The sequence below is a fragment of the Poecilia latipinna genome, unplaced genomic scaffold, assembly GCF_001443285.1.
Source record: "Poecilia latipinna isolate Pla-1442-1.1 unplaced genomic scaffold, P_latipinna-1.0 Scaffold1793, whole genome shotgun sequence".
NCBI lineage: Eukaryota > Metazoa > Chordata > Actinopteri > Cyprinodontiformes > Poeciliidae > Poecilia > Poecilia latipinna.
In genome coordinates this window covers 121,108-135,198 of record NW_015114409.1, presented here as the reverse complement: position 1 = coordinate 135,198, position 14,091 = coordinate 121,108, and the positions used below count along the sequence as shown (strand labels likewise).

Below are 14,091 nucleotides of genomic sequence, written 5' to 3'. Positions count from 1 at the left end.
ATACATTAAGGTAACGGGGACCAAAAATAAACTAATTTTAATATCCGACAATTTGGCTAAATACAAGACAGATTTTTCAAATGATCACATTTAGTAATGGATAAAGCTGTACGTTAAAATATGATTCCCCACTTTGTTCAATTCTGAATTTACGATGATGTACCACTCTTTCTGAAGAGTTTTGTTCACTTTCACAGGCTTTAGACTCAAGAAACCACTGAAATAGATGACAAATCAAAAAGCAACACATCATACCTTGACCTAAGGAGTTCAAAAATGCATTTAGACTTCACAATTTTACTCAAACAAAGCCAAAAACTTATGATAGAGATCATTTTTAGATGTAAATCAATAGCACAGTTAGCATCGCAAAGAGGGTATTTCCACATTCTGTACATATTCTGTGGAATAAAGAGTCTCAAAGCTTAAAAAAAAGCAGCAAAGAAACTTTGTGTAATCCAGCCAGTTTTTCTGTTACCCCTTGTTTCTAGTCCAAAATGTTAGAATTTTCTCCTCAGCTTTTAATTCTGTCACATTAACTCTGAAAAGAGTTTGGGTGGTCTAAAGTCGTCTAAATCTGTTGGCAATAACAACAGAATTTCTTCTGTTTTTTTTTTTTTTTGGTTTTGTCTCATCTAAGCCCAACTGCAGAGTCATTTGTATATTTCTTTACAGGAGAAAGAAATAAGCCCAACTGCAGAGTCATTTGTATATTTCTTTACAGGAGCTTGTATGTTGTGTTTTATTTCACTTTTGCTACATAAAATGAAAAAAGAGGATCATTGCCTTGGGAAAAGCTGGAGATGATCTTAGAAAAAATGATCACACGAGAGCGAAAATAGCCCCTTAACATTAGATCGTGATTAATGTATGTCGGATCCATCCAACATTAAATGGGTTTTTGTTTTATTAATTAAACTTCCTGGATTAGCTCATTAACATTTATTATTGCCAGTCATTTTTCATCTAAAGTTTAATCCAATACCCAGTGACTAAATAAATTACATGCTAATAATGTCCAAGGGAACTTAGAAAGAGGGAAAAAAAAAAAACTCAGTTTGTAGTTTAAAAAAAAGTTAGGAGTCATTGCATTTGTTTATGGATGTCAGTGCATCAGAGTTACAAAGAAACATGCAAAATACAACAGTTTTGATTGCAAAAAAAAAAAAATTTAAACTGCAATTGATTACATTAAAACATTTAATGTGTTAAAATTAATGTAACTAGTTGAAATTAACATGTTAAAGTCTGGGCCCTAATTTTTACTCAAGTGAAATGTCACCATTCAAGAAATTACTCAACAGTGGAAAACTATTTTTAAAAATGCTACTAAAGTATTAACTAAATATAACGTCTGATCAAATATATATGTCTGTTATATAGATAAATTGTAAAGTTATGTGCTAATCCTAGAATTTTAAAAGACTAGCATTAAAAAATACAACATAAATGCAAGAAAAAATATTTTTCCAAATAAATGTTCCTCAGTGTAAAATATATGTATGTAATACTTACAGTAGGTAATATTAAGCTAAAATATGTAGTATTTGGTGCATGTTAATTTGATTTCCAGCAGACAGAAAATAACAGAACACATTTTGCTCTTCATTCAGTGAAGTTGCATACAGTCAGTAGAATATCCAGAAATTAGCTCAAATCAGAGTACTGATCATTTACAATAACATTATTCAAGTGAAAGTATGGTCTAGTAAAACTACTCCTAGAAACAGTTTTTTTTTCCCCAAAAAAGTTACTGTAAATGTAACTAGCTACTTCGTACCTCAGAGAAAGCATTCTCCTGCGTCACAGCCTCCTCTGTCGTCTGTAGGGACACGTAGCTGGTCTCCCTCCCAGATTTTTACCAGGTTTGACTCTTCTCTCTTCAAAATTAGCACCTGAGATGAGAAAAGAGTAGAATTTTCAGGGCAATGTGGCTGGGAAAGGTGCTGGAAAAGGTTCTCAAAGCAGTAAAAGTACATTTCAGAGTTGAAGGCTTAACTTTGGCTCCATTTGCACAGAAACTACAGCACCATCTAGTGGCCTGGCATGACAACTACAGATACCTCGAGGCGTCTTGCCGTCAAAACGTCTTTGCAGGCAGCGGTTTGTGTAAACGTAGTTTGTGATTATATCAACCCACCTAAAGTATGAAAGTTGATACTTCTACATGTTTTAATCCGTATTTGCTGCGTTAGCGCTGTTTCCATGTAAAAACAAATACCGGTCCTGAAGATGCAGGAAGAATTAACGCACAGCATAATGGGTTGTAGGAATAAGGTGGATAACGCCTTGAAAAAAATCTTTTTTTTTAAATAAAACACTTTGTGATGAGAAAAAAATAAATATATATAATAAATAAGTTCTTATGTAGAAGCTGGTATGGATGAGAAAGCAACTAATGGGTACACGACAAGGATCAAAATATGCAAATTAACCTGGAGCTGTATCGGAGCATAACAGGAACAAAAACAGGAAATGTTTATATTCATAACAGAAGTTGACATTTCACAAAATATGCTTAATTTCTTCATGTTTGGACCAAGATAAAAGGCTTTTCAAGATATGCTTGGCATCATTAAAAACTGTGTGCTTCCAGCCTGACTCACATTTTTGTCACAACTGTGGCAGCCGTATTGACTTCAGCTGCATTTGTGTATATATATTTCTTTTGAAACCCACTTGAGTTCAAGTAGATGTGGAGGAAAAAAACAGAAGGAATGAACGTGTGCATTTAGATCGTCAAGATTATTTATTTAAAATAAATAAAAACACACATACATGTAGCTTGGTGTGAGAAATATGTAAAGTGAAATACAAACACGGAATCAGATTTAATTTGAAAGCAAATGTGCAGCACTGCACATGCAACTCTTTCCTTGCTCCCCACAGGCAGATCTGTTCACGGTTCTTCCTAATTATCGTGTTCACCATCACTCATCCGTTCCTTCACTTTGAAGTGCTGCTCTTGCTCTCCTCCAGATCACTCTTTTTCCCCTTCTTCACTTCTCCTCACTTCGTCGTCGCCACTGTCCCCCACTCAGCCAAGCATTTGGCGTACTTGACCTAGTTGCATTTGTGCTCATCACGCTGTAGTACAGTATACCCTGCAGGCAGCGGTAAACAAACCAGATGTTTATTTGTGGGAGCTAACACTGCTAGTGCTGGAACACAGATGGTGTTCTCCATCAGCAGGCTGAGGAGCAGATGGGATACAAGTTCAATAGTCTCGTTTTACCAGTGCTTTTCTTATTCGCTGCACATTTAACACCAGAGGCAGCAAAATGTCAAAATGTTGGTAGATGCTTTTCCCTTGACTGTGTAATTGTGTAAATTGCTAACAATTACACTCTTTGAGTAATTCTTATAGGACGGCGACTTCTGTGAAGGTTCAGATCTTTCAACGCTTCTCCTTTTGTGGAAAATAGCCCCAACGTTGGTTCACTGGGTTCCCAAAGGTTTTGGATTTTGCAACCTTTCACCAGACTGATGTCAGCGACTTTGTTTTGCAACTACAGTATTCTCAGATTTCTGTTTGTGGAACATGCTGTGTGTGAGCAAGTATTAAGTGTCACAAGCTGAGAGTTTTTTGGCATGGCGTTGATGGGACCTATGTCAAAGAAATTTAGGTATACAATAAAGGAACTTACATTGGTGTGTTTAACTTTAAGTCAAATATCTAACAGAAAACCTTGGTGGATCTGAATTTACAGATTTTTTTCTCTACACTGATGTTAGGTTTAATAACCAGAGGGACATTTCCTTGTGGACTATTGTCACAAATTTGCATCAAACCACTCCACAGCCAAAGTGGTGTATGAGTAGCACTAATGTCAGTTGTTTGGTTTTTACATGTTTGTTTTCTGATATGATTAAGTTTTTCCTTTTCAGTTCATTCATTTGTGCTTAGTTTCTTGTTCTTGGGTTCTAGTTGTGCATTTTAGTTAATTCTCTACTGTTAGACTAGTTTTAACCTCCCTTTGTGTTTTCAGTGGTAATCAGCCTCGTTCCCTCAGTTCCCCTGCTCAGTCATCTCTCGTAGATGTTTAACATTCCCCTGATTATTGATTACACGTCCTGTGCATTTAAGCTCACTGGTTTCCATAGTTCGCTACTGGTCTCTTCCGTTGTTTCTAGCCTGTAATTTCTCCTTAGTCCTAACCTGTGTTTTCGTTCTGCTTCAAACACACAACTTCCGACGTTTGATGCATATTCAGCACATACCAAGGATCAAGTTGGAAGTAATTAGCTGCCATCTAGTGGCTGAAATCCAATTATGCATTATTTAGCTAACTTGCATACCAAATACTAAATATGCATCTTCTGTACATTTTCCACTTAAGATTATAAAACAGAATTTCCTCATCTCTTTGCATAATTGTATATAAACCAAAGCAGAAGGGAGAAAACATAAGATTAAAATTTTTCCCCCTGTAACCCAAAATATATTTTTGTCCTAATTTTTTTTTTGTAACCTTTTCATTTGGTGCCAGGAATGAACACAGACAGTCACCTTACCTCTAGCTGATGTTCTGAGCAAACCCAAAATGACATAACACTGCTGACATTTCCCTGAGGTACCAGGTGGTGGACACAGTCAGTGTTTTAACTAGGCGTCTGGACCGCCTGACCTCTTGTACGCCTTTCGGTTTGTGTCCTGCGGAATCACTACCACCGCCGCCCGAGTCAGCACTTGTGCTAAAGGGAAGAGGTTAATAACTCTCCTCTCACCATCGCATGTTTACACAACACAGACATGTGTTGAAAGGCCCCCGTTGAGCCACCTGAAGGGCACGATGTAATACAGCTTGACTGACAGATGGCATTTGGAAGGGCCACCCAGGGAGGGCAGGGGGAGGATATGTGCAGCGGTCAGCGTAAAGGACGGGAGGCGATGAATCACAAAACACACGCCGCTAACAACGCTGACACAAACACACCGAGACATGTGGCGGCATGCTAATGCTCATATTTAATAAGTCAACAATTAGCAACATTTTAGCTCCACGCTCTTACCGCCAGTGCCCTAATGAGAAGTTTTTTTAGAAGATAATTGAAGACTTCACATGAGGACACGACAAGTGTGACTAAGCATGTCTGAGTGCATGGTTTTCATTGAACTGGAAGCAAGTCCGTCTGAGACTGGCGACTTCTTTGCAATAGTTTAATTAAGAAAATGTAACAAACTTTTTAATATGCAGCACTAATCGGCAACGCCGAGGGGGAGCCGAATCAAGAAACCATTCACGCGCGATTAGCGCCATCTAAGTGTGAGCAGATCGCACGAGAAACGAACAGATAAGGCTCAACTTAACCCCTCATCTCACTGCTTATTAATGTGATTACCCAACTTGTTCTGCAAACGTTGGTGTCCCTTCATATATTTGCAAGACAGCTGGCAAAATATGTGGATAATTTGTTGCTGGATACAACAGTGAATTTATTTATTTATTTTTTAGCAAATTCTTTGGAAAACAGCTCATGCTCAGTCAAACTGGCTGAAGAAAGAAATTATCACCCATTTTCAAGTCAAATGCAACTTGCAACATGTAACTTAAATTGGCAGGTTTGATTCCAGCTGGATTTCATGAAGCGGCAATTAGGTGCAGCACTTAGAGGAGCACCAGATGATTCCATCATTGCAAACGGTAAGCTTCAGGTAACAACGACCTTAAAACTCACCTTGTGTCAGTCGGTTCCTGGTCGATCACCTCTTCCTGGTTCCAATTCCTCGTCACCTCCTGCATCTCTGACGGTCCCTCTGGATTCCTTCCTCCAGTTTCCTCCTGGGAATGTGTAAACGATAACCGTTTGGGTTCAGTTTTAACATCTGCTCAGTCTAAAGTGACAAAACCACAATGGCGTATCAGGGCCATTGCATATAGAAAAGAAGAGGAGTAAAGTTCTGCAAAACACTTTTAGATTAATCTCAGAAACTGTAGAAAAACAAGAAATTTTCTTGAGCTTCAAAAGTCAAAGACTTGTGAGAAAAAAAAATGGATAAGCTTTGAGATCGCAGAAATTTTCTAATAAAGAAAAAAGACTGAGTTTCAGAGCTTGAAAAATTTCGACTTAAAGAGTAAAAAAAAAGTTTAAAAATGTTACTTTTGAAACTCAAAAATTATTTTTTTCTCAAAATTTCTGAGATTCATCTCAAAATTTAAGTATTTTCTAGCAAATGGTCACCTTTTCAAGCTCTGAGTTTTTTTTATTGGGAATTTACTCCTTCCTGCTTCTATCTACAACGGCCCTAATATGTCATCATACAAAACTCAAACTTATATGTAAATCCATTCCAGCAATGACATTTATAAAGCTTTTATTGCAAAACCTTGTTAGAAAAATTCCTGTCTACATAAGCCTTTAAAATGCTTTGTAAACAAAGTGTACATGTAATCTTTATGGACAGAAATCTGCAAAAGTGGTTTTCAATTTTGAGTCATCACCTGATTTGATAACATAAATGATGACAGAAAAAAGAAGGCATCTTCTATGAGACATTCAAGCTTTAAAATAATAGAAGTATTGCATTTGGAACAGAAACAAAAAAAGACATAATTGTGACTAGCAAAAAAATAAAAACAGAATGATTCATACATAAGGCCTTAAGCCCACCAGAAACTAATTCTGCCTAATCTGGCCCACACACATGCGAGGGAAGAAAACAGCCTAATGACTTTCCAAAGTAAAGACGGTGTGCGAGGAGAAAGGTGGGACAGAGACGAGACAGACTGTGGCCGAGATCTGAGGGAAATCTGTAAGGTGGAAGGATGTGATAAGGAAAAGAGGACAGACGGACTGACCACAGTGACTGGATATCAGTTTTAGGAGCGTGCAGGAGGAGCTCAGGGAGATTGTAACGTGAATTCACCATCAGCCTCTCAACTTCCATAAACACCTGCCAGGGCGCCAACACGGTTTTGGAAAGAAAAGACATGCTTGATGTCGATGTTAGCAAAAAGAATACTTGAGACACAGAAGATGTCATTTGGTAACTTTTTAGATATTCATAAATATTTTTTCAATCAAGTTTAAACATCTAACAATTTGCTAAAGTCCAAGTTGTAAACCTAAAAGAAATGGGTGGAGGTAAACATTACTGGATTGGACGTCACGTGACTCATCGGGCTCAACTTATGCACCATTGCATTGAGTCATATGAACTGTGTGATGCTGTGATAGCTCTGGTGAAGCCAAGAATAAGTACATTGTCCAAAAAAAAACAAAAACAAAGCAAGCAAAAAAAACAAAAAAAAAAAACCATCTTTCTACCACTTCCTATGATTATCTTTGTGGTTTGCACCAGTAGTAACATACAGATATTGATCCCGCGACGTGTGATCTGAAAAAATAAATAAAAATTTCCATTACAGTTTTTTTACTACGGCTGAAAAACTCATACTAATGACCAAAAAAAAAAAAGAAAAAAAAGAGTTTTTTTCAAAATTGGAGCGTCTCCGTTCAGCAAATTTATTCTTGTAGCTTCAATTTGCACAATTTTATGGTTCATGGAAACCCAGCTTGTGTTCTTGTAATCTGCTTGACAGATCAATTTGAGGTGCTAATCTTTTTAAGAAGGCTTTATGGATTAGATATCCATACAGGTTCTGCCATGTGAAATGTGTGGAATCCTACTGGGACTTTGGCCAAACAGAAATAGTTAAAATTTTACTTGAATCTCTAAAAATCTATTTTCCAAACCAGAACAAATGTTCTTTTCATTAACTCTTCAGAACACCACCGAAAAAAAAAAAAAAAAAAACAGGCAGAAGCATCTTGACGCTTCAATTTGTGTCAAGATTTTTTTTAATTAATGTTAAAAATATGGGCATGAAAAATGATGAAATGAGCTTAAAATGTTACCTTTGATTCCTACAGCCAATTAGTGTAGTTTTTCAGCAGGAAGCAGAGTTGGGACCCTCAGATGATGTTATGCATAATATATTGGGAATAAAATGTGTCAGCTCTGAACTGCTTTGATGTGTCTTTACGTTCAGTCTGAGCCACGATGCAGAAAAAAAAAATCAAGATCTTATGTAGACGCCAGTTTTAATATCTTAAACTGGTTTAATATGATTTTTCTCAAACGGCGTTCAACTACAACACACAACTAAACAGTTGAGCACTATAGTAAAATGGTTTACTAGCAAATGTTGCTAAAATAATTTAAATTTTCCCTAAACATATTATGTATCCTTTGAAGATTTGTGAGAAGTTGATGCACTTTTATCACCGCAACTCTAGACTTATCTTCCCAATCGCCCAGATTCGTAGACTATAAAGAGAAAATTACAAATTTATGATCATATTGGAGCTAAAAAATGATTGTTTATATAATTATTTTTATTTCTAAAAAACAAGAAAAAGGAGGGCGCATGCGCCAACGTGTATGCAGCCTGTTGCAGTTGCTCCTGCTCGTAGTAATCGATTTCTTTGACCGTTGCAAATAAATTTATTTACCAATTATTAATATTCAATTTATTTAGTCAAGTTTAAATTACATATCACACATATATATTTTTCATAATTTTAATATTGCTCAGATTAGCAAATATTACTAATTTTTAACACCTTGGACGGAATAGCTTGTCAACAAATAAGCAGTTTCCCCCTAGGACAGAAATAAATTCCATTTTGACTCATTCTGCTCAGATTATATTGAATTTGTTAGTTTTGTCAAAAACTAATTACAAAAACCACATCAAATTATAATCAGGCCTTGTTACGCCACCGCCGTTCAACAGAAGCTCGTTTTAAGAAATCCTGACCCATCTCTGTCATATTTCAAATGTAAAAAAAAAGGGCAGCCAGGAGACGGTTGTTCCTGCGGCTGGATTCTGACGGATGATAATCTGAAGGACGGTTACATGCTGGAGGGCCGTGAGAATCGGTTCCGCCTTCAGCGTATTGTTGCGTCTCTTCTCCTCTGTGTTTCAGTCGCGTGCTTCACGAAACCTTCATATTGCCTCCACTTACAAAGCGCTTGTCGACACAAACACAGGCAAATGAAGAAAGGATGGAACTTAAACCTTAAATTGTTGAGATTTTGCTTTTGTGAATTAAGATTTTTTTTTTTGAAAATGTAAAATTAAATCAATTTGTGGGAGAAGAAAAACCAAAACATTCCACTTAACAGGTCACATTACCACATATTTAAGTGGGTGATGTATAATCGATGACACTGTTGGAAACCCGACAAGTGAACCGATACGACAGATCAGAGCCATATAGAGAGACATACAGACATATCAGAGAAATATGTGATGGGTATCGATTTAAATCAGGGTCAGAGGAGAATATGAGACGGGAACAGACAGACGTTCTTCAGCTGGGAGCCATGGGTAATCCTGAAGGGGAAGTGGGGACGACTTCCCACAGTACGGTACGTTCGCATGTTTCTTACATAAGCAACACTTTGGAAGAAGGATTTCTGCATCATGGCTTTGCAATGTGTGTGTGGCAGGAGCTCCGGCCAGATTAGGTTAATCAAAAACATGGACATTTTATTGCTTTTGTAAATTTTCTAGGCTTTAAAACCAATTTCAAAAATTGAAATCTTGATGGAAAATATTTAATTGTTTCAAGAAAAATATAGAAATGTTAAGAGGGGAAAAAAACTGTTTTGTGATTGAAATGAAAATGTTTCGAATAAAGTGGAGGTAATTATTTTTGAAGACGAAATGCTGAAACTGTGGTGTTCTTCCCAAGCAGTGTGCGTCTATCTATTATGCTAAAGGAGAAAACATATATATTTGCTGTAAACACTCGTCACGCCTAATCACATTCCTCTAGGGGGCGCTGAGGTGTATTATGCACCATATCACAACACAAAGTTGCTGTGAACTTCAACTCGATGTCAGAGTTGCTGTAGTTCATCCATTTTCCCCTCTGTGCACCAGCCAGGTTCGTTTACCAGTTTCAGGACCCAACTAACAATACTTTGAGAAAAAATGAGATCTGGTTAAATATAAAACAGGTTTAATGCCAAAAATGATAAAATGTTACACATCATCCAAATGTAACAGATACAGAGTGACGTTCACTGTCCAGCACTGGGCTCCACTCAGCTCACCTTAGGGTGAAACCAAGTGAGGCAAAGATTGTAGCTCAAGTTCAGCTTTATTTTCTCCTCATTCTGCTCCCTCTCTAAGGTGTTGGCCTTAGTTTATATGTGTGACTGTCATCAGTCTTAAATGTTACGGTTATGTCAGCATGCAGCCATGTGAGCAGATAAAACGGATAGAGAAAAGACAAAGAGTCCTTTTGTCCATAACAGTGAGTGGAACTCCTGATCAATTTCTTGTGACTTTATAGACAAGAAATGTTACAAGAGTCAAAGTTTCTTTTATGAAGGACATTTTAGTTCCATTAGTCTTTGTTTTTCACAATGTAGCATCAGGTTTTTTTTCTATTTTTTGTATTTGTTTGTCCTTAGCTTGATGTTTGTTAGCCCGTTAGCTCCTCTTTACACCAAGCAAACTTTTAGCCACATAAAACAGTTTTTTTTCCCCCCTCAATTGGCGCAACTACATACGACGTCGCGGTAAGTTTTTTAATGACTTATTTCATGAATCAACTTATTCACAGAAAATTTTAATTGTTTCTTATTTAAAGGAAACAACGTAATTGCAAAATTGCGTTGTTTCCTGACATTAACAGAATATCAACAAAGTTTTTCACACTTTTGTAATGGAAACGCAGTTTGTGTTTGCTTATCAATTTGAGCACAAAAACAATGTAAAACTACAGCTGCAACAGAGCCGGTAGAACTGCTCTTATAAAGTAACATGAGACCAGATAAAATTTTGCCTCTCCTTAGGCAGTAATCTGAGTCAGCCGCTGATTCAGATTGGAATAGAGGGCTGGGAATCCGGCCAAATCAATATTTATGGGAGACGAACAATCAGACACAGACAGCAGGTTTTCTTAAAATATGTTTCCAGAAACCATTATTTGCATAAAACACAAACAGGGTACAGTTTGAATGTTAAATGTAACTGAAAATGAATCCTCAATGTCTCAAGTCTGATCAGTCAGAGGTAAGTGTCACAAGCACACCCAAAAGGAAAGATTTGAAATTATTATTCCTGTGACCTTTTTAAGTACATTTTATATTTCATTTTCTCCATTTGGGTTCAAACTTCCATGATGAATGTAAATGAGCCGAGGGGAAACCGATATGTGATGATTTTCAGACTTCATAGAAATTTAACAGGTCATTTGGGAGCACTGGCTAGTTCCTGGAAACTGCACATACCAGTAGCCTCAGGCTCCCCAGGTAGTGACGATTGGGTTAATCTTTGGTTTTATTTTTAAGCTAAAATAACCAACAATATCAATTCAAAAGTAAACAAAAGGAAGAAAGGTTGTAATTTGGTTCGATTTCTTGACTGACACACAGTATAATCTTACAGTAAGCAGGGGGCCTGAGTCGTGGAAAGGAATTAATTTCCTCACACATGCAGGCAGAAATATGCAAGTGCAGTGAGTCACAGTGAGCGGATGAGTCAAAATTCTCACAACAGGAAGTGTAAATGCCGAGCAGTCACCATCTAAGCCGTTATTAATTCTGGAGCACGCCGCCGCCAGCTTTCCACTCACCTGTCATCTGATCAACAGCTCCTCACAAGACTGTGAGGGATTTACACCCAACGGTTCAAGGTTAGAAGAAGCGGGCAACATTTCTTTCAGATACACACTTTCTGAAGCGTTTAGTGTCGTTCAATGAAACAATGAAGAATTTTGACTGTTGCTTGTGAGGTCTATGCATAAAAGCCCTGAAAAGGAGAATAATTGAGTAAATGAGCCACAGATGTGTTCTTTTCTCCAGCATGCATTGGCTGAGTTATTGTAACTTATACAGACACACTGCATGTTATCGTTTACATCCATCACCGCGTTACTGACATAGAGCAATCCCGCTAACAAATGAAACCTGTAGCTGTAGGTATTAAAAAGTTAGCGCAGTACGACAATGAACTGACTCAATGAGCTGACACAAGTAATTAAACAACAGTTGGTACTGAACGTCATTGTAACTACGCAACTATGCCGTTTGAGCTTAGTGTTCTGGGTTTGATGAAAGACATTACATCAAACATTTAACATTTTATTTTTCTTAAAGTGATAAGGACAAGTGGTTTACCCAGGGGAGAAAGCACAGGCCAGCAACTGGCTTTCTCAAAGAGCGTCTACGCAACATAAGGAGGAGGCAAAGTCCTTGGAAGAAGACGCTTTCAGCACGGGTGGAAGCTGAATCAAAAAGATTAATTTTGCCTGGTACTAGCACATAGACTTGTTTCTAAACCCTTTTGTTTTGAGCAGCAATCTTAGCTCTTATAATTTCTGTAAGTGACATTACATTGTTGGTTTTAATTTTCAACCATGTTGATGGCTGTTTCAAAGCTTTTTTTGTTTTTGATGTAAAATATCCTAAATCATGTGTCCAGGTTTGGGACTTTCTTCAAACTGTCATCTATGAAATCCCAGGAAATTAATCGTGTCTAATAAAATTACTGAGGGCCCAGTTATCTGCAATGGAAGGGTGAATGCTGTTCATAAACAATCCTTTAACCTTCTGACTTCAAAGTCTTTCCTGTTACCATTTTACTAAAGTACTGATTTAGTTACTTGTTAAATGGCAGAATTTTTTAGTATGCTTCCTGTCAAACTGTTTAGATGACATTATTTCATCTGTATAAGAAATAATACATCAAGTTCCAATCAGTACTCTAAGTACTGCTATAGATACTTGTTAAATTATTTTTTTTTACATGTTTACAAATGGATTGAAGCAAGGGAGCTGTTTTAATCAATTGTATAATTTTTTGACTTTTACATGTCTGCTTTAAAACTTCCACATGTTTTGTTGACAACTTGTGACAACAGCTAAAACCAAAATCTGCTCACAGTGAGCAGTTTTTTTTTTGCCAATGTTTGCCATGTTGCAACGTGTCTACATACATTTAACAATGAAACTTTAAACGACAGCATGGTTTCCTAATGAACCAAATTACACAAATATTACAGTAACCAATAACTTATCTTGTGTGCAAAGGTTGCCCTGCAGCTGGAATACACAGTACAATGCTACATTCACCAACAAGGGTTAGCATTGTCTGCTACGGCTAACTGGCTAAACTTCATCTATTAACAAGAATAACGTATGTAAATATCAATAACAAAATGTATTCAAGAACCTTGTAATAGTTACAACATTACGGATAAGTTTTTGTGTGAACTCATACCTGAAAAGGGGAATAATTGAAGTAAGGAGCCACGGACACGTTCGTTCTTCTGCTGCAATGTGAACTGACTGGGGAAGAAGAAGTCCCATGCTAGCTCACAGCCATATGTCATCTTTCAATTACAGGTAAGGGAACTATTACAAATCATAAAAAAAATTAAACTAACCTTTTAGGGTGTGCTGCTCCAGGTCCTGTTGGAATTTGCTCTAAGTGGAAAATGTGTTTTAGAAATATGCTGTCATATCTGCCAGGCTGTTTGCAGATTGTGTGCTTCAGTGTGCAGCTCTCACGTGCTTCTCTCCTGCAGGCTTCCTGTCAGGCTTGTTACCCACAGGTGCAGCACATCAGACTGATTAGATGACTGGCATAAAAGGAGCGTCAGAGCCTGGAGAAGGCTTCGGTTTGTTCTTAGACAGAGCGGTAAACTGGCTCCCTGTGGCTCTTCTTTTCGTTGTTAACTTTTGACTTTTGCATATGCCTTCCTCAGGTCAGCTCTGCAGCATTATCTCCTCCAAAATATTAATAATGTGTTATCATGACACAAGACATGTCTATTTTTTGAATATGTACAAAAATATATAGCATAAAGCATGTCAGAACTCTTATTTTACATATGCCTATCAAAATCCCCATCCCTTAACTGTCTACGCAATCTTACATTTATTACATGTATAATCTGTACAGATAACTAAACATGCATAGTTAAAGGTGCAGAATATAACTGTTATAAAAAAAATATTTTTGACTGTGCCATGATAGTATGGTATATTATCTGTGCAAAAAAACAAAAAAAAAAAGGGAAATTACGCTGCTCGTCGCCCTTTGCTAGCAGAGCCTGTGTGCTCAG

At 37.1% G+C, this 14,091-nt stretch overlaps 1 long non-coding RNA gene across 1 annotated transcript; it reads right to left on the bottom strand.

The window, feature by feature from the left end:
* Positions 1-1,748: 1,748 nt before the first annotated feature.
* On the bottom strand, positions 1,749-13,781 carry LOC106965265 (uncharacterized). Its single transcript, XR_001428595.1, has 4 exons — positions 13,411-13,781; positions 13,245-13,312; positions 5,680-5,783; positions 1,749-1,895 (listed from the first exon to the last, which is right to left on the bottom strand). It is a non-coding gene; the product is annotated as an uncharacterized LOC106965265 (long non-coding RNA).
* Between the last annotated feature and the right edge of the window lie 310 nt (positions 13,782-14,091).